Source organism: Triticum dicoccoides, chromosome 1B, assembly GCF_002162155.2.
Source record: "Triticum dicoccoides isolate Atlit2015 ecotype Zavitan chromosome 1B, WEW_v2.0, whole genome shotgun sequence".
NCBI lineage: Eukaryota > Viridiplantae > Streptophyta > Magnoliopsida > Poales > Poaceae > Triticum > Triticum dicoccoides.
The window spans coordinates 76,681,899-76,700,775 of NC_041381.1; the positions used below are offsets into that span (position 1 = coordinate 76,681,899).

At 44.7% G+C, this 18,877-nt stretch overlaps 1 pseudogene; it reads right to left on the minus strand.

The window, feature by feature from the left end:
• Positions 1–672: 672 nt before the first annotated feature.
• LOC119350171 lies at positions 673–1,915 on the minus strand (annotated as a pseudogene).
• Positions 1,916–18,877: the final 16,962 nt, after the last annotated feature.

Genomic DNA, 18,877 nt, shown 5'->3' on the forward strand with positions numbered 1-18,877 from the left:
TTTATAGCCCCGCGTCGTGTACACGCGTGGCGGGAGAGGATGCATCGCCGCGCCGCCCATGAGGAATCAATGGCAAGGCTGACCGGCGGCAGCCTTGCCATTGATTCCCCGCGGGAAACCGAGGCGTTCTGAGGGTAGACGAGGCGCGTGTCGCTGACTCGGCGGGCCCGCCGCTCTTTCGCGCCAAAATCGCTCGCTCCGGCGCCCCAGCATCTATATCAAACTCGATAAGGCTATTGAGGCAAAATAGAGTGGTGATCTGAGGACGAAACGGTGGACATTTGGTCATAAATTTCATACAACGAGAGAGCTCAAAGAAACATGACCAATGCGGCAATGCGAATTAAAGAAAATATTTACCTACTGTCTGCTAAATGACTCCACTTCGTCAAGAGAACAAAGAGTTTTTGAAAGAGCAAGACTAAGTTGGGATAAACAGGCCCGTAGAAACATGGGGAATAATTCAAAAACTTGACATAATGGGACTTCATCATGAAAACAACAATCTGCCAGAAGTCTGTCTGTGAAGAAATTTTTTTTTTCTACATACTTAATTATGGCAACGTTTTGCCTTTGAACCTCCTGTTCCACTTCCAGTACGCGGAATGTGCACTTGAGAACAGTGTGCCTTTATTTTCTTCTTTAGTTCCTGGAATGAGTCTGGTATATAGTGGTACTCATGAAACATGAGCCCCCTCGCCCACTCCATATGATTGCAATACGTGAGAAGATGATGAGCAATGGTGAAAGGTCGCACAGACGGGCGAGTCTTCTCCTTCATGTCGTGTATCTGGCACAGCGCCGCTAGGTCCTCGGACAATACACTCGACAGAGACTGCATCACAGCGGGGCTGCTTGGCAGAGAGAAATAAACCGAATTGCTGCAGAGAGATGGCAAGCTCATGGTCGGGACACACAGGCATCTGTCACTGTTGAGAAACAAAGCCCGGCTACCAAGATTGCAGATGGGCAGCAGCTTCTGGCGCCAGATGTCCACCTCGAAGATCCTGAAGGCATACTTTGGGCATGCCCTGTCATCGTTTCCAAGCTGCAGCACGAGCATCATCCGCCCGGCAACCTCCACGAGGTACTCGCGGCATATCGACGGGTCGGCTAGCGAAGAGTAGGCCATGGAGATTTTGCGTGGAGGGTACACCATTACTATCTCCTCCCTCCACTTGGTGATCGCGAAGAGCATGCCTTGGAAGGGCAACAAGTTCTGAAGCTCCACCATGCCATGGTGAATGACCTCCCACCTCAGCCGGCCTGGCTGTGTCCAGAGCACCATGGGTCTCCAAGGGAAACGGGCCACCACTGAAAAGGGGGCCGTAGGTGAAGAGCAGACGAAGGCGCTCATGCTGAACAGAGCTTCTCGGTCCTTAATCGCACTGCGGAAGGCAGGGGCGAGGGGCGGGAGTTGGACCGTGGCGAGGGTGAAGGGGTGGACCACGCGGACGGCGGTGGTGCGCTTGTGCAGCAGGATGACGAGGCCGTCGGTGAAGCCGACGACCCTGTGGCACCGGAGGTCGGGGAGGCGGACGCGCAGGCGCCGCGCCGTGCGCGTGTTGAACAAGGTGATCTCGCCGGCACCGTCCAGGGGCGCCCCGTCTCCGTCGCAGAGCGCGATCCAGCCGCGCGGGCGGAGCTGCGGTTTGCTCAGGGCGAGGATGCCCAGGTCGGACGTGCTGGCGCGCCAGCCCGAGCAGACGGCGCGGAAGGTGAGGTAGTCCACCACGTCCTCGCCCAGCAATCGCCCGGAGACGAGGCCTGCGATGTCGGTCGGGAGAGAGGCCCAGCCGCTGGCCTCCTGCGCCGGTTCCGGTTCAGGGGCCCGCCGGCGCTTGCTGCCGGTGGGTGGGCGACCGGACGCACCTTTGCGCTTCCGCCACGCCGTCGCGGCCCCGGACGGACACATTTCCGGAAGAAAACTTTCTCCCACACCCGCACGGAGCTTATCGATCAGGCGCAGGACGAACAACAACAAAACGGGACAAGAGGCTCCTTTTATACTCCTTTGGAAAAACGAAATTATAGGATGTTTTAGGGAGAATTTTTGTTTTCCGAATAAGGGAAAGATGGTACCGTCTCGCCCTGTTGTTTCCGCGTAAATCCCTTCCAATGTATCTCGACCCGATCAACACGTCCTGTTTTTTAGTCTGTCGGACCAAACGTCGTCTGTACCGTTGATTGCAGGCACGAATCATAAAAGCAAAGGAAATCAACCACGTCAGCGTTTTCTTTGTTCGGAAAAGCACCGTGTTGTCCCGAACGTCTTGCTCCTCGCCAAAGCCGCACCTTATAGCAACTCCAAAGCGGCAACCCATTTTATCCGCGCGCGTTCGTTTGGATCGGGCGCGGACAGAAAAGTCGGTCCAACGCGTCGACCCAAATGGACGTCCATCCGTTTTTCGTCCGCCTGCGGACACATTCCCGGCCCGTTTGTAAGCCTCATTTGCGTCGGCACGGACACAAAACGGACGCGCGCGGCGCCTACCCCTCCCCCTGGCCTGCTAGTCGGTGGCACATTGGCTATCCTCTCCCATTTCAATAGCAAACCCTCGCCCGCCTCCTTCGTCAACGCCGCTGTCGCCTATTTTCTGGTGCCTCTGCCAGCTGCCGGTGCCGCAACATCCCCCCACGCCCTCCAACACCGCCACCTCCCACGTCGCTGCCACCGCCGTCTCGCCGCCGGGGCATCGAAAGCTTCCCACCCCCACCTCCCCGACACAACCACGACCGGGAAGTCGTCTTGCCGCCCTGCCAGCTCCTTTGTCCTGACACCGGCACGCTCGTCGGACGTCGGCACGCCAGCAGGTCCGAGGGCGGCGCGACTCCCTTCGCTGGCCGGCTCTTTTGTCGACGCCCGCAAGCTGTTTGATAGTTTGCCAAGGTACAAAATGGACTCCGCCGACGAGTTCTTTTTCCATAATTTCCTTTGCGACTCCGACGATTCCTCATCTGATGAGGAGGAGGAGATCTTGGTTGCCGTGTTGGTCCATCACCACCTCAATAGCCAGCGGCCGTTGTTCCGTGGATCCATTCTGGGATATCTTCCGGCGCTGAATCGCAACCGAGAGAGTGGGCATTTCCTTCTTTGGAAGGACTACTTCGACACAACGAACCCGCTGTTCAAACATTAGAAATTCCGGCGCCGTTTTCGTATGAGTAGGCATCTTTTCAACCGTATTAGAGAGTGGGTGGTTGGATACGATGACTATTTCGAGTGCAAAGAGGATGCCCTTGAAAAGATTGGCTTCTCCTCTTATCAGAAATGCACTACAGCCGTCCGCATGCTTGCATACGGAGTGCCCGGTGATCTCATTGACGAGTATGTCTGTATGAGCGAGTCTACATGCCTAGACTCCATGTACATGTTCTGCAAGGCTGTGATTGTTGTGTTTGGCCCTGAGTACTTGAGAGAGCCGACTCCTCAAGATACAACTCGCTTGTTGGCGATGAACTCCAGCAGGGGCTTCCCAGGGATGCTTGGGCAGCATAGACTGCATGCACTGGGAGTGGAAGAACTGCCCTTCTGCTTGGCAAGGGCAATATAAGGGTCATGTCAGGGCTTGCACTGTCATACTTGAGGCCGTGTCATCACAAGATCTCTGGATCTGGCACTCTTTCTTCGGCATGGCCGGATCACACAATGATATCAACGTGCTTCAACGCTCGCCGGTGTTTGCAAGGCTTGCCGAAGGCAACAATCCAACGGTGAATGTTACCATCAACGACCACAACCTAGGTGACGGTATCTATCCTCAGTGGACCACTACTGTGAAGACAATTCTCAACCCTGTGGAGAGAATAGGAAAAGATTCATACAAGATCAAGATAGTGCTAGGAAGGATGTCGAGCGTGCCTTTGGTGTTTTTCAATCTCGATGGGGCATCGTTCGATATCCTACTAGGACTTGGAGCATGAAGAAATTATGGAAGGTGATGACTGCTTGTGTGATCATGCATAATATGATCGTAGAAGATGAGCGTCTGGAATGTATCTACGATCAAGGGTTTCAGTTTCAGGGTGAGAATGTTGTGCCTGAGCATGGAGGAGCGGCAACGTTTAAGCACTTCACCCAATTTCATCATGAAATGCGTGATTGAGAAACTCACATGCAACTGCAAAATGATTTGGTCGAGCATATGTGGGCTCATGTTGGCAACCGATAGATGTATCCCTTTGATTTAGCTTGTAAAACTATGTGAGAACAATTTTAACTTATATTCGGGCTTGTAAAACTATGCTTTATATTTGGTTGTGAAAACTATGCTTCCCTGTGAAACTATATATTTGCTTGTGAAATATGCAAAGTGCTCATTGAAAATGAAGGCCAGCCGGCCATGCCGGCAAATATGGGTCGGCGCGTTGGGCACACTGCCGACCCAAATCAAAAAGAGGATGGACACTGAGCGGGCGGCCGACCCAAACGTACAAAAAGCAGACAAATACACCATCCATTTGGGTCGGCGCCATGGAGTTGCTCTTATCCCTTCTTCTGTCCACACCGTCCCTTCACTCTCTCCCATTCCCCACCGCCCAACCTCTACACCCACTGCCGCCTCGTGGCCCTGACCACTCTGGCGACGTGCTCTCGCACCATCCCCGGTGACGTGCCCCCTCAAGACCCGTACGAGGCAGCCCACTCCACCCCGGCAACGCGGTCTGGTCCACCCCTACATTGACGGTGATCTCAACGGCGGCGCCGAGGCCAGCTAGTCTCAGGAAGTGATGTGTGGTGGCGTGGCGGTTTCTAGGCCTCGTTGCGACGCGTGGCCAGTCGGCCAGAGGGGCTCGCGCTCGACGGGCGTGGGGTGGCTAGTGCGCGGGGCTCACAAAAGCGCGTGGTGGCCACGGTGAGCGTGCTCCTAGCGGTGGCTGGCGGCAACTCACGGAATCGTCAGCTCCAGCGTGGAGGTCAACCATATGTTGTTGTGGTGATGAGCGCCCGCACTTTAGAGCATCTCCAGTTGTTCGGCCCCCCAGGGGCTTGAAATAGCGCCGCCCTGGGGGCGCGCCAGCTGAAAAATCAGCATGGGGGAGATTGGTTCCCAGCTGCCGCCCCCAGACGCCGATTTCGGCCCACTTCCGGTGCAAATTGGCCCACTTTTCAGCCCATTTTCGGCGCAAATTGGCCCACTATCGGCGCAAATTGACCAATTTCGGCCCATATTCAGCATGCTTCGGCACAAACTGAAAAGAAGCTATTTTTATCACATAGTTCATCACAGAAAATCAATAGAAATCAAATAGTTCAATACAAATTATATATATCAACAAATAGTTCAACAAATAAAAACTCATATTTCATCACACGTCGAGCTAGGCGTTGCCCTTGAGCCTCCATAGGTGCTCCACCAGATCCTGCTGCAGTTGTTGATGCACCAGTGGGTCTCGGATCTCCTGACGCATATTGAGGAAGGGAGTCCAAGTTGCCGGTAGGTGGTGATCAACTTGGGCAAGAGGACCCTGTCTGTAATATGGTTCAGTGTCAAACACTATCTCTTCCTGCTTGCTCTCAGTGATCATGTTGTGCAAGATGACATAGCAAGTCATGATCTCCCATGTTTGATATTTCGACCAGGTTTGAGCGAGGTACCGGACAACAGCAAATCGAGATTGGAGCACACCAAATGCCCGCTCGACATCCTTCCTGCAAGCCTCCTGAACCTTCACAAAGTGGGAGTTCTTGCCTCCTGGCACAGGGTTTGAGATAGTCTTCACAAATGTGGACCATCACGGATAGAAGCCATCTGCTAGGTAGTATCCCTTGTTGTAGTGTCGCCCATTGACCTCAAAGTTCACCGAAGGAGAATTGCCTTCAACAAGCTTGCCAAAGACAGGGGAGCATTGCAGCACATTGATGTCATTGTGAGTTCCTGGCATAACAAAGGAGTGCCAAATCCAGAGGTCGAGTGTGGCCACTGCCTCAAGTACCACACTACAACCGCCTTTGGTGCCTTTGTACATCCCCTGCCAAGCAAATGGACAGTTTTTCCATTTCCAATGCATGCAGTCGATGCTTCCAAGCATCCCAGGAAATCCTCTTGCTGCGTTTTGTGCTAGGATCCGAGCAGTGTCTTCAGCATTGGGTGATCGCAAGTATTGTGGTCCAAATACTGCCACCACTGTCCTGCAGAACTTGTAGAAACACTCAATGGTCATGGACTCAAGTATGCGTCCATAGTCTTCCAGTGAATCACCGGGAGCTCCGTATGCAAGCATCCTCATAGCTGTCGTGCACTTCTGTAGTGAGGTGAATCCAAGTGTGCCGGTGCAATCTTTCTTGCACATGAAGTAGCCGTCGAACTCCCGGATGGAATTCACAATCCCGAGGAAGAGCTTTCGGCTCATCCTCGGTATTTCTCCAAAGAGGAAGGGATGATGCAACACAACAACGGTAGGTATTTCCCTCAGTGATGAGATCAAGGTTATCAAACCAGTAGGAGAACCACACAACACCACGTAAACAACTCTTGCACACAAAGAACAAATACTTGCACCCGACGTAAGAGAGGGGTTGCCAATCCCTCACAGGTAAAAACATAGGTAAAATTGTACTAGTAGATTGGATAAATACATCTCACGAGAACGCGAGATAAAATAAAAAACAATAAATTGCAGCAAGGTATTTTTGTAATTTTGGATTAAAAGATCTGAAAATAAAAACAAATAAAAACAGATCGCGAAGCCAAATATAATAAAGAAGAGACCCGGGGGCCGTAGATTTCACTAGTGGCTTCTCTCGAGAAAAATAGCATATGGTGGGTAAACAAATTACTGTTGGGCAATTGATAAACTTCAAATAATCATGATGATATCCAGGCAATGATCATTATATAGCATCACATCCAAGATTAGTAGACCGACTCCTGCCTGCATCTACTACTATTACTCCACACATCGACCGCTATCCAGCATGCAACTAGTGAATTAAGTTCATGGAGAAACGGAGTAATGCAATAAGAACGATACATGATGTAGACAAGATCTATTTATGTAGAAATTGACCCCATCTTGTTATCCTTAATAGCAACGATACATACGTGTCGGTTCCCCTTCCGTCACTGGGATCAAGCACCGTAAGATCGAACCCATCACAAAGCACCTCTTGCCATTGCAAGATAATTAGATCAAGTTGGCCAAACCAGACCCAAATATCAGAGAAGAAATACGAGGCTATAAGCAATCATGCATATAAGAGATCAAAGAAGACTCAAATAACTTTCATGGATAAAAACATAGATCTGATCATAAACTTGAAGTTCATCGGATCCCAACAAACACACCGCAAAAAGAGTTACATCAAATAGATCTCCAAGAGACCATTGTATTGAGAATCGAAAGAGAGAGAGAGGAAGCCATCTAGATACTAACTACGGACATGTAGGTCTACAATGAACTACTCACGCATCATTGGAGAGGCACCAATGAGGAAGATGAACCCCTCCGTGATGGTGTCTAGATTGGATCTGGTGGTTCTGGAACTTGCGGCGGCTGGAATTGATTTTCGTCGACTCCCCTAGGGTTTCTAGAATATTGGGGGTATTTATAGAGCAAAGAGGAGGTGTGGGAGGCCACCGAGGTGGGCACAACCCACCTGGGCGCACCAGGCGCTGATACGTCTCCAACGTATCTACTTTTCCAAACACTTTTGCCCTTGTTTTGGACTCTAACTTGCATGATTTGAATGAAACTAACCCGGACTGACGCTGTTTTCAGCAGAACTGCCATGATGTTGTTCTATGTGTAGAAAAGAAAAGTTCTCGGAATATCCTAAAAATCCACGGACCTTTTGGAATTAATAAGAATTTCTGGGCGAAAGAAATACATTAGGGGGCCCAGGGCCTGTCCACGAGACAGGGGGCGCCCCCCCCCTGTAGGGTGCGCCCCCCTATCTCGTGGGCCCCCTGGACCTCCACCGACCTCAACTCCAACTCCATATATTCACGTTCGGGGAGAAAAAATCAAAGAGAAAGTTTCATCGCGTTTTACGACACGGAGCCGCCGCCAAGCCCTAATCTCTCTCGGGAGGGCTGATCTGGAGTCTGTTCGGGGCTCCGGAGAGGGGGATTCATCGCCGTCGTCATCATCAACCATCCTCCATCACCAATTTCATGATGCTCACCACCGTGTGTGAGTAATTCCATCATAGGCTTGCTGGACGGTGATGGGTTGGATGAGATTTACCATGTAATCAAGTTAGTTTTGTTAGGGTTTGATCCCTAGTATCCACTATGTTCTGAGATTGATGTTGCTATGACTTTGCTATGCTTAATGCTTGTCACTAGGGCCCGAGTGCCATGATTTTAGATCTGAACCTATTATGTTTTCATGAATATATGTGTGTTCTTGATCCTATCTTGCAAGTCTATAGTCACCTATTATGTGTTATGATCCGACAACCCCGAAGTGACAATAATGGGGATACTTCTCGGTGATGACCGTAGTTTGAGGAGTTCATGTATTCATTATGTGCTAATGCTTTGTTCCGGTTCTCTATTAAAAGGAGGCCTTAATATCCGTTAGTTTCCGCTAGGACCCCGCTGCCACGGGAGGGTAGGACAAAAGATGTCATGCAAGTTCTTTTCCATAAGCACGTATGACTATTTATGGAATACATGCCTACATTACATTGATGAACTGGAGCTAGTTCTGTGTCACCCTATGTTATAGCTATTACATGAGGAATCGCATCTGGCATAATTATCCATCACTGATCCATTGCCTACGAGCTTTTCATATATTGTTCTTCGCTTATTTACTTTTCCGTTGCTACTGTTACAACTACTACAAAAACCTAAAAACCTAAATACTTTGCTGCAGATACTAAGTTATCCATGTGTGGTTGAATTGACAACTCAACTGCTAATACTCAAGAATATTCTTTTGCTCCCCTTGTGTCGAATCAATAAATTTGGGTTGAATACTTTACCCTCGAAAGCTGTTGTGATCCCCTACACTTGTGGGTTATCAAGACTAATTTCTGGCGCCGTTGCCGGGGAGCATAGCTCTATTCTCTGACTCACTTGGGATTTATATCTGTTGATCACTCTGAAGAACTTGAAAGATGACCGAACTACTATTTTACCCTCAACCACGAGGGGAGGTAAGGAACTGCCATCTAGCTCTACACTAGATTCTCCTTCCGTTATTAGTAAGCTTGCGACACCTAAACCTGCTACTGCTATGAATTCTGATATGTCGCATGTTATTGATGATGCCACTTCTGATATGCATGATGAAACTACTTCTGTGCGTGATACTACTTTGCCATTAGGTGAATTTCTTGATGAACAACTTGCTAGAGTTAGGGGGAATGAAAATATTGAAGATGCTATTATTGATGATAGTGATGATGAAGGTTCTCCCAATGATTATGTATTGCCTGTTGTTCCTAAGGGTTATGTTATGAATGAAGAAGCTGCTAGGGAAATCTTTGCTTGCAATGATAGATATGATCTTAAGAAATTATTAGCTAAATGGAAGCAGCAGTCTCTTAATGCTAGATTCAAACCTGACCCTGCTTTTGCTACTTCACCTATTTGTGTTACTGATAAGGATTATGAATTCTCTATCGATCCTGAGATTATTACTTTAGTTGAAGATGATCCTTTTTATGGCCTTGAATCTGAAACTGTTGTGGCACATCTTACCAAGTTGAATGATATAGCCACCCTGTTTACTAATGATGAGAAGTCTCGCTGTTTTTATATTCTTAAGATATTTCCGTTCTCATTAAAGGGTGATGCTAAGACTTGGTATAATTCTCTTGCTCCTGGTTGTGTGCGTAGTCCCCAGGATATGATTTATTACTTCTCTGCTAAATATTTCCTTGCTCATAAGAAACAAGCTGCCTTGCGGGAAATATATAATTTTGTGCAAATCAAAGAAGAGAGTCTCCCACAAGCTTGGGGGAGGCTTCTCTGGTTACTTAATGCTTTGCCTGATCATCCTCTCAAGAAAAATGAAATACTTGATATCTTTTATAATGGACTAACCGATGCTTCCAAGGACTACTTGGATAGTTGTGCTGGTTGTGTTTTCAGGGAAAGAACAGTCGACGAAGCTGAAATATTATTGAATAATATGTTGACTAATGAAAATAATTGGACTCTTCCTAAGCCAATTCCCGAGGCAATTCCTGAACCAGTTGAGCCAACTCCTGAGCCTATTCCTAAACCCACTCCGAAGAAGAGAGGTGTTTTATTTCCCAGTCCTGAAGATATGCAAGAGGCAAAGAAATCAATGAAAGAAAAAGGTATTAAATGTGAAGATGTTAAGAATTTACCTCCTATTGAAGAAATACATGGTCTTAATATACCGCCTGTTGAAGAACCACATTGTCTTGATAACCCGACATAGGTAGTAAAGGTAAATTCTCTCTATAGATATGATAAAGTTGAAATCCCCTCTACTAAATTTCATAGCCCCTGCTTAGATGAATTTGATGACTTTATGGCTAGACAAGAAAGTTTTAATGCTTATGTTGGTAGAGAGTTAAAGAACAATGCTTTCGAGATAGGACGCGTGAGCGATAATCTGGCTAGAGTTAAAGATGAACTCAAACTCGTTAGCAAATATGCTTCTATGGTTGCTACTCAAGCTGAGCAAGTACTTAAAGCTCAAAATGATTTGCTTGATGAATTAAATAATAAAAATGACTTTGCCGTTAGAGTGGCTACTAGAACTGGTAGAATGACTCAGGAACCTTTGTATCCTGAAGGCCACCCTAAGAGAATCGAGCAAGATTCTCAGAGAAACAATTTAGAGGCACCTAGTTCTTCTAAAAAGAAGAAGAAGAAAAATGATAGGACTTTGCATGCTTCTAGTGAACCCACTGTAGACACACCTGAGAATCCTAATGATATTTCTATTTCTGATGCTGAAACTCAATCAGGTGATGAACATGAACCTAGTGATAATGTTAATGATAATGTTCATGTTGAGGCTCAACCTAGCAAAAACAATGAAGTAGAGATTGAACCTGCAGTTGATCTTGATAACCCACAATCAAAGAATCAACGTTATGATAAGAGAGATTTTGTTGCTAGGAAGCACGGTAAAGAAAGAGAACCATGGGTTCAGAAACCCATGCCCTTTCCTCCTAAACCATCCAAGACAAAGGATGATGAGGATTTGGAGCGCTTTGCTGAAATGATTAGACCTATTTTCTTACGTATGTGCTTAACTGATATGCTTAAAGTAAATCCTTATGCTAAGTATATGAAGGATATCATTACAAATAAAAGAAAGATACCGGAAGCTGAAATTTCCACCATGCTTGCTAATTACACTTTTAAGGGTGGAATACCAAAGAAACTTGGAGATCCGGGTGTACCAACTATACCATGCTCCATTAAAAGAAATTATGTTAGAACTGCTTTATGTGATCTCGGAGCCGGTGTTAGTGTTATGCCTCTCTCTTTATATCGTAGACTTGAATTGAATAAGTTGACACCTACTGAAATATCTTTGCAAATGGCTGATAAATCAACTGCTATACCTGTCGGTATTTGTGAGGATGTGCCTATTGTGGTTGCAAATGTCACTATCTTAACGGACTTTGTTATTCTTGATATTCCCGAGGACGATAGTATGTCTATTATCCTTGATAGACCTTTTCTTAATACTGCAGGGGCTGTTATTGATTGCAACAAAGGCAATGCCACTTTTCATGTTAATGGTAATGAGCATACAGTACACTTTCTGAGGAAACAATCTCAAGTTCATAGCATCAATTCTATTGGAAAAGCTCCAACTATTATTATTGGAGGCTTTGAATTTCCTCTCCCTACTGTCAAGAAAAAGTATGATATTCTTATTGTTGGGGATTTTCATATCCCCGTTGAGTTAACTTAGTGTTATTCGAAATTTCTCTGGTTCCGTGTTACTCGGAATGAGTTTGTTAACATGACTTGATCAACCTTGTTAGTGGATTCATTTTGATGATCACGAGATGGACGGAACTAGAAGGCACAACCTTCTGTACTCTCTTTTTACTTTCTGTTATTTAGAATAAATAAAGAAAAAATAGTATTATCTGTCTGTTTTCTGAATTATCCGTGCAATACAAAAAATAGTTCAAAAATAAAAGTGCTCCAAATGCCCTGCAAATTTAGTATGATTTTTTCTAGAATATTTGAGGATTTTAGGCACTGAAAACACTGCAGGAGGGGCAAGCACCAGGCCACGAGAGTGGAGGGCGCTCCCCCTATCTCGTGGGCCCCTAGTGGCCCCCCTCCACTTATGCCAGCACCCACACACTTCATCTTCTACCCAAAAAAATCCCCATCCAGCTCAAGCACGAGTTCTAGCTCGTTTTGCTGCGATTATCGATCTCCTTGCTCAAAGCTCCATTCACAAAACTGCTTTGGGAGATTGTTGCTTGGTATGTGACTCCTCCATTGGTCCAATTAGTTTTTGTTCTAGTGCTTTATTCATTGCAAATTTTTGCTGCATAGGTGACCATGTTCTTGAGCTTGCATGGTAAATTTTTGAGGTCCCAAGCAATTCTAATGCATGATATAGGCTCTAGGCACTTGTAGGAGTAGTTGCTACCAATCTTGTTTAGTTTTATTCACTTTTATTTTGAAGTTACTAAAATTTCAGAAATTTTCAGAAAATGTTAAGGAAGCTTTTAAGGGGCTCTTCTAGCCAAAGCTCTCAGTAAAAACAAGCCAAAGAGAAGGAAAAAGCCAAGTATAATCTTCCTCGCTTAGCGGAAGTACGATCATGTGAATGGCCATGTGAGGATTTCTTGAAAGAAGCTGGAATTCATGAAGATTTTTATTCTTTGATTGAGACTATAGGCCTCACCGGTTTCATGAACGACCGAATCGATCAGTACCTCTTACTCACCAATACTTCCGTGCAAAACTTTTATTATTATCCTAAGAAGTCATCGCCTGCAGTATCATTTCATTTATATGATGAATTCAGAGAAATGTCTTTACGTAATTTTTGCGCGGTGTGTAGGATACCTTATGAGGGAGAATTAGAAGAACCCCATTGTGAAGATGTGGGTGGCTTTGTTAACACTATAGCTGTAGAGGAGCCAAAGAAGGACTCCGAGGCAAAAGTCTCTAGCATACACTATCCTGTTTTACGCTACTTTGCCATATTTGCTAGTAGATGCTTGATTGGTCGTGGAAATAGTGGAAACTTGAGAATTCCTGATATTATCATTCTTCAACATGCTTTGCTTGGAGACAGTACTTTTAGTATGGGTGCCGTCGTTGCTAAACGGCTAGCCCTGAATCATACAAAAGGCCCCATATTTGGAGGTATCTATGCTGCACGTCTTGCTAGACATTTTCAGATACCCATTAGGCACCATGAGAAGGAGGAGATAAAATTGCCTCCTCACATTTTAGATTACAAGAGCATGGTAGCACACAAGTTTATTGTTCACAACGAAGAAAAGATGCTCTTGTATAAACTTAGATTCAATGAGAAACACTTTGAGATTATTATTTTGCCTGCGCCTCTGTTGTTTGATTTGCTTGCAGAAAATCTTCTTGTCACACCGGAAGCGGTGAATAATCATCGATCTCAAGCTTTTACTCCAAAACCTGAACCTGAGCCGGAACCTGAAGTGGACCCTTATCGTGCATCATCTGTCCAATGGGATCTGGAGATGACCAGCCAGTGGTATCCTGATTGCACCTCCCAGTACACCGGGGAGAGTAGCGGCGGTCCTTGGTTCTAGACCAACTTAGGCCAAAAGCCTAAGCTTGGGGGAGTACATATTTCTCACCGACTTTACATTCATGTTCACACACTAGTTGTCGGTGCTCATACTCTTTCATTGTATTATCCATGCTAGTTTAAATTTCTTTTTCTAGTTTTCTTCTTGTGTGTTTGATAAACCTTAAGAAAAACCAAAAAAATAGTTAGTTTAATTTCCATGCTTGTAGTAGAAATTAAAATGAAAACCCAAAAAGATTTCTAGTTCTTCTTCTTACTTGTTGGGAGCTTTCCTGTGTAAATAGTTTTCTTTTCTTTTCTTTCTTTTGGGGGTCGAGAAGACTATATTGAAAATGCTTAGTGGCTCTTATATGCATGATTGTTTATTTAACTTAGAGCCCATATTACTTGTCTTCTCTCTTGAGTTGAATGCTTGCAGATTCCAGATTAGTCCAATGCACATGCACTATTATTATTATACACATCGTTTGGTCGTGCAAGTGAAAGGCAATAATGACGATATATGATGGACTTATTGGGATGAGAAAAGCTGGTATGAACTCGACCTCTCTTGGTTTTTGTAAATATGATGAGTTCATCGTTTCTGAGTCAGCTATTATGAAGTAAACATATTTGCACTGACATTTAGAGATTATAGTTGCTTGTGCCATGCTTGATTAGCTATGAGTTATAATGGTTTACCTTGCGTGCCAACATGCTATTGGAATGATTATGATGTGATATGATGGGATGGTATCCTCCTTTGAATGAATTGAGTGACTCGACTTGGCACATGTTCACGCATGTAGTTGAATCAAAACAACATAGCCTTCATGATATTTATGTTCATGGTGGATTATATCCTACTCATGCTTGTATTCGGTGTGAATTAATTTTAATGCATGTTTATGACTGTTGTCGCTCTCTCAGTTGGTCGCTCAGTCTTTTGCTAGCGTTCACCTATAATAAGCGGGAACGCTGCTTGTGCATCCAAACTCCTTAAACCCCAAAGTTGTTCCATATGAGTCCACCATACCTTCCTATATGCGGTATTTACCTGCCGTTCCAAGTAAATTTGTATGTGCCAAAATCCAAACCTTCAAATGAAATTCTGTTTTGTATGCTCGAGCAGCTCATGTTACAACTAGGGTTGCCTTTATCTTCCATGCTAGGTGGGTTATTCTCACGAGGAGTGGACTCCGCTCCTCATTCACGAGAAAGGGCCGGTAACCGGGATGCCCAGTCCCATGATCCAAAGAGATCAAAGCAAATCAAAATAATTAAACAAAACTCCCCCAGGGCTGTTGTTAGTTGGAGGCACTCGTTGTTTCGAGCAAGCCATGGATTGATGTTTGTTGGTGGTTGAGGGAGTATAAACCTTTACCATTCTGTTTGGGAACTGCCTATAATGCATGTAGTATGGAAGATACAACCATCTCACAGTTGTTGCGTTGACAGTGAAAGTATGCCACTCAAAATGTTATTAAATCTCTATTTTAAAATCGAGCTCTGGCACCTCTACAAATCCCTGCTTCCCTCTGCGAAGGGCCTATCTATTTACTTTTATGTTGAGTCATCACCCTTCTTATTAAAAGCACCCGCTGGAGAGCACACTGTCATTTGCATTCATTATCATTGGTTTATATTGGGTATGACTTGACTGGATCTCTTTTACCATGAATTACAATGTTTAGTCAGCCCTTGATCTTTAAAGGTGTTCTGCATTTATGTTTTGCGGTCTCGGAAAGGGCTAGCGAGATACCATTTTGGTATATCATGTTATGATTGTTTTAGGGGAGTGTTGTCATCCGAGTTTTATTATTATGGCTCGCTAGCTGATTATGCTATTGATATGAGTAATTGTGAGACCTAAATTTTATTGCGAGTATGGTTAGTTCATAATATTAGCTGAAACTTGAATGCTGGCTTTTCATGTTACAACAACAAGAGCAAACAGAGTTTGTAAAAGTTTTTCTTTATCACTTTCAGTTTATCAACTGAATTGCTTGAGGGAAGCAAAGGTTTAAGCTTGGGCGAGTTGATACGTCTACAACGTATCTACTTTTCCAAAGACTTTTGCCCTTGTTTTGGACTATAACTTGCATGATTTGAATGAAACTAACCTGGACTGACGCTGTTTTCAGCAGAACTGCCATGATGTTGTTTTATGTGTAGAAAAGAAAATTTCTCGGAATGTCCTGAAAATCCACGAAGGCACTTTTGGAATTAATAAGAATTTCTGGGCAAAAGAAATACATCAAGGGGCCCAGGGCCTGTCCACGAGACAGGGGGGCGCGCCCCCTATCTCGTGGGCCCCCTGGACCTCCACCGACCTCAACTCCAACTCCATATATTCACGTTCGGGGAGAAAAAAATCAGAGAGAAAGTTTCATCGTGTTTTACGACACGGAGCCGCCGCCAAGCTCTAATCTCTCTCGGGAGGGCTGATCTAGAGTCCGTTCGGGGCTCCGGAGAGGGGGATTCGTCGCCGTCGTCATCATCAACCATCCTCCATCACCAATTTCATGATGCTCACCATCGTGCGTGAGTAATTCCATCGTAGGCTTGCTGGACGGTGATGGGTTGGATGAGATTTACCATGTAATCAAGTTAGTTTTGTTAGGGTTTGATCCCTAGTATCCACTATGTTCTGAGATTGATGTTGCTATGACTTTGCTATGCTTAATGCTTGTCACTAGGGCCCGAGTGCCATGATTTTAGATCTGAACCTATTATGTTTTCATGAATATATGTGTGTTCTTGATCCTATCTTGCAAGTCTATAGTCACCTATTATGTGTTATGATCCGACAACCCCGATGTGACAATAATCAGGATACTTCTCGGTGATGACCGTAGTTTGAGGAGTTCATGTATTCACTGTGTGCTAATGTTTTGTTCCGGTTCTCTATTAAAAGGAGGCCTTAATATCCCTTAGTTTCCGCTAGGACCCCACTGCCATGGGAGGGTAGGACAAAAGATGTCATGCAAGTTCTTTTCCATAAGCACGTATGACTATTTACGGAATACATGCCTACGTTAAATTGATGAACTCGAGCTAGTTCTGTGTCACCCTATGTTATAGCTATTACATGAGGAATCGCATCTGGCATAATTATCCATCACTGATCCATTGCCTACGAGCTTTTCATATATTGTTCTTCGCTTATTTACTTTTCCGTTGCTACTGTTACAACTACTACAAAAACCAAAAAACTATTATCTTTACTTTTGCCACTGTTACCTTTATTATCATACCACTTTTGCTACTAAATACTTTGCTGCAGATACTAAGTTATCCAGGTGTGGTTTTATTGACAACTCAACTGCTAATACTCAAGAATATTCTTTGGCTCCCCTTGTGTCGAATCAATAAATTTGCGTTGAAGTACCCTCGAAAGCTGTTGCGATCCCCTACACTTGTGGGTTATCAGGCACGCCTTGGTGGGTTGTGCTCCCCTCAGAGAACCCCTCTGGTACTTCTTCGGCCCATCTGGTGTCTTCTGGTCCAGAAAAAATCCACAAAAAGTTTCGCTGCATTTGGACTCCGTTTGGTATTGATTTCCCGCGATGTAAAAAACAAGCAGAAAACAACAACTGGCTCTGGGCACTAAGTCAATAGGCTAGTACCAAAAAATGATATAAAATGATTATAAAATGATTGCAAAACATCCAAGAATGATAATATAACAACATGGAACAATAAAAAATTATAGATACGTTGGAGACGTATCAGCATCCCCAAGCTTAATTCCTGCTCGTCCTCAAGTAGGTAAATGATAAAAACAGAATTTTTGATGTGGAATGCTGCCTAACATGTTGATCGCATATTCTTTTCTTTATAGAATGGACATTTGGACTTTTATATGGTTCATAGCAATAGTCTAGTTTTGACATGAGGACTTTAATACTCAAGCATATCAACAAGCAACCATGTCTTTCAAAATATCAACACTAAAGCAAGTTATCTCTAGCCCATCATGCTCAATCATTGATTCATTCATGAAACAAACTCGCATATTAGCTACACCCAATGCTCAAGTACGATCATAGTGCCCCGTAGTTGGTGCTTTATAAGATAAGATGGAGACTCAAGTAAAAATAAAAATTGCATAAAGTAAAAGAAAGGCCCTTCGTGGAGGGAAGTAGTGATTTGTAGAGGTGCCAGAGCTCAAAGCAAAAAAGATAGAGATAAAAACATTTTGGGAGGCATGCTTTTCCTGTCAACGAAAACGACCGAGTAGTTCCCAATACTTGCTAGATATATCATAGGCGGTTCCCAAACATAAAATAAAGTTTATTCCTTTTATCAATCATACTTTCACTTTCCATGGCTAGCCGTATCCACGGGTGCCTTTGATGACCCATAAGTATAGGGGATCTATCGTAGTCCTTTCGATAAGTAAGAGTGTCGAACCCAACGAGGAGTAGAAGGAAGACAAGCGGTTTTCAGCAAGGTATCCACTGCAAGCACTAAAATTATCGGTTACAGATAGTTTTGTGATGAGATAAATCGTAACGGGTAACAAGTAATAAAAGTAAACAAGGTGCATAAAGGTGGTCCAATCCTTTTTGTAGCAAAGGACAAGCCTGGACGAACTCTTATATAAAGCAAAGCGCTCCCGAGGACACATGGGAATTGTTGTCAAGTTAGTTTTCATCATGCTCATATGATTCGCGTTCGTTACTTTGATAATTTGATATGTGGGTGGACCGGTGCTTGGGTGCTGCCCTCCCTTGGACAAGCCTCCCACTTATGATTAACCCCTCTCACAAGCATCCTCAACAAAGAAAGAAGAATTAATGTAAACCTAACCATAGCATGAAACATATGGATCCAAATCAGCCCCTTACGAAGCAACGCATAAACTAGGGTTTAAGCTTCTGTCACTCTAGCAATCCATCATTTACTTATTACTTCCCAATGCCTTCCCCTAGGCCCAAATAATGGTGAAGTGTCATGTAGTCGACGTTGACATCACACCACTAGAGAGAGACAACATACATCCCATCAAAATATCGAACGAATACCAAATTCACATGATTACTTATAACAAGACTTCTCCCATCATAAAATAAGAGAGAAAATGCATAACTATTGTGATATAATGTGTAACAATAGCCCATAATGCAATAAATATCAATATAAAAGCATGATGCAAAATGGACGTATCAACTCCCCCAAGCTT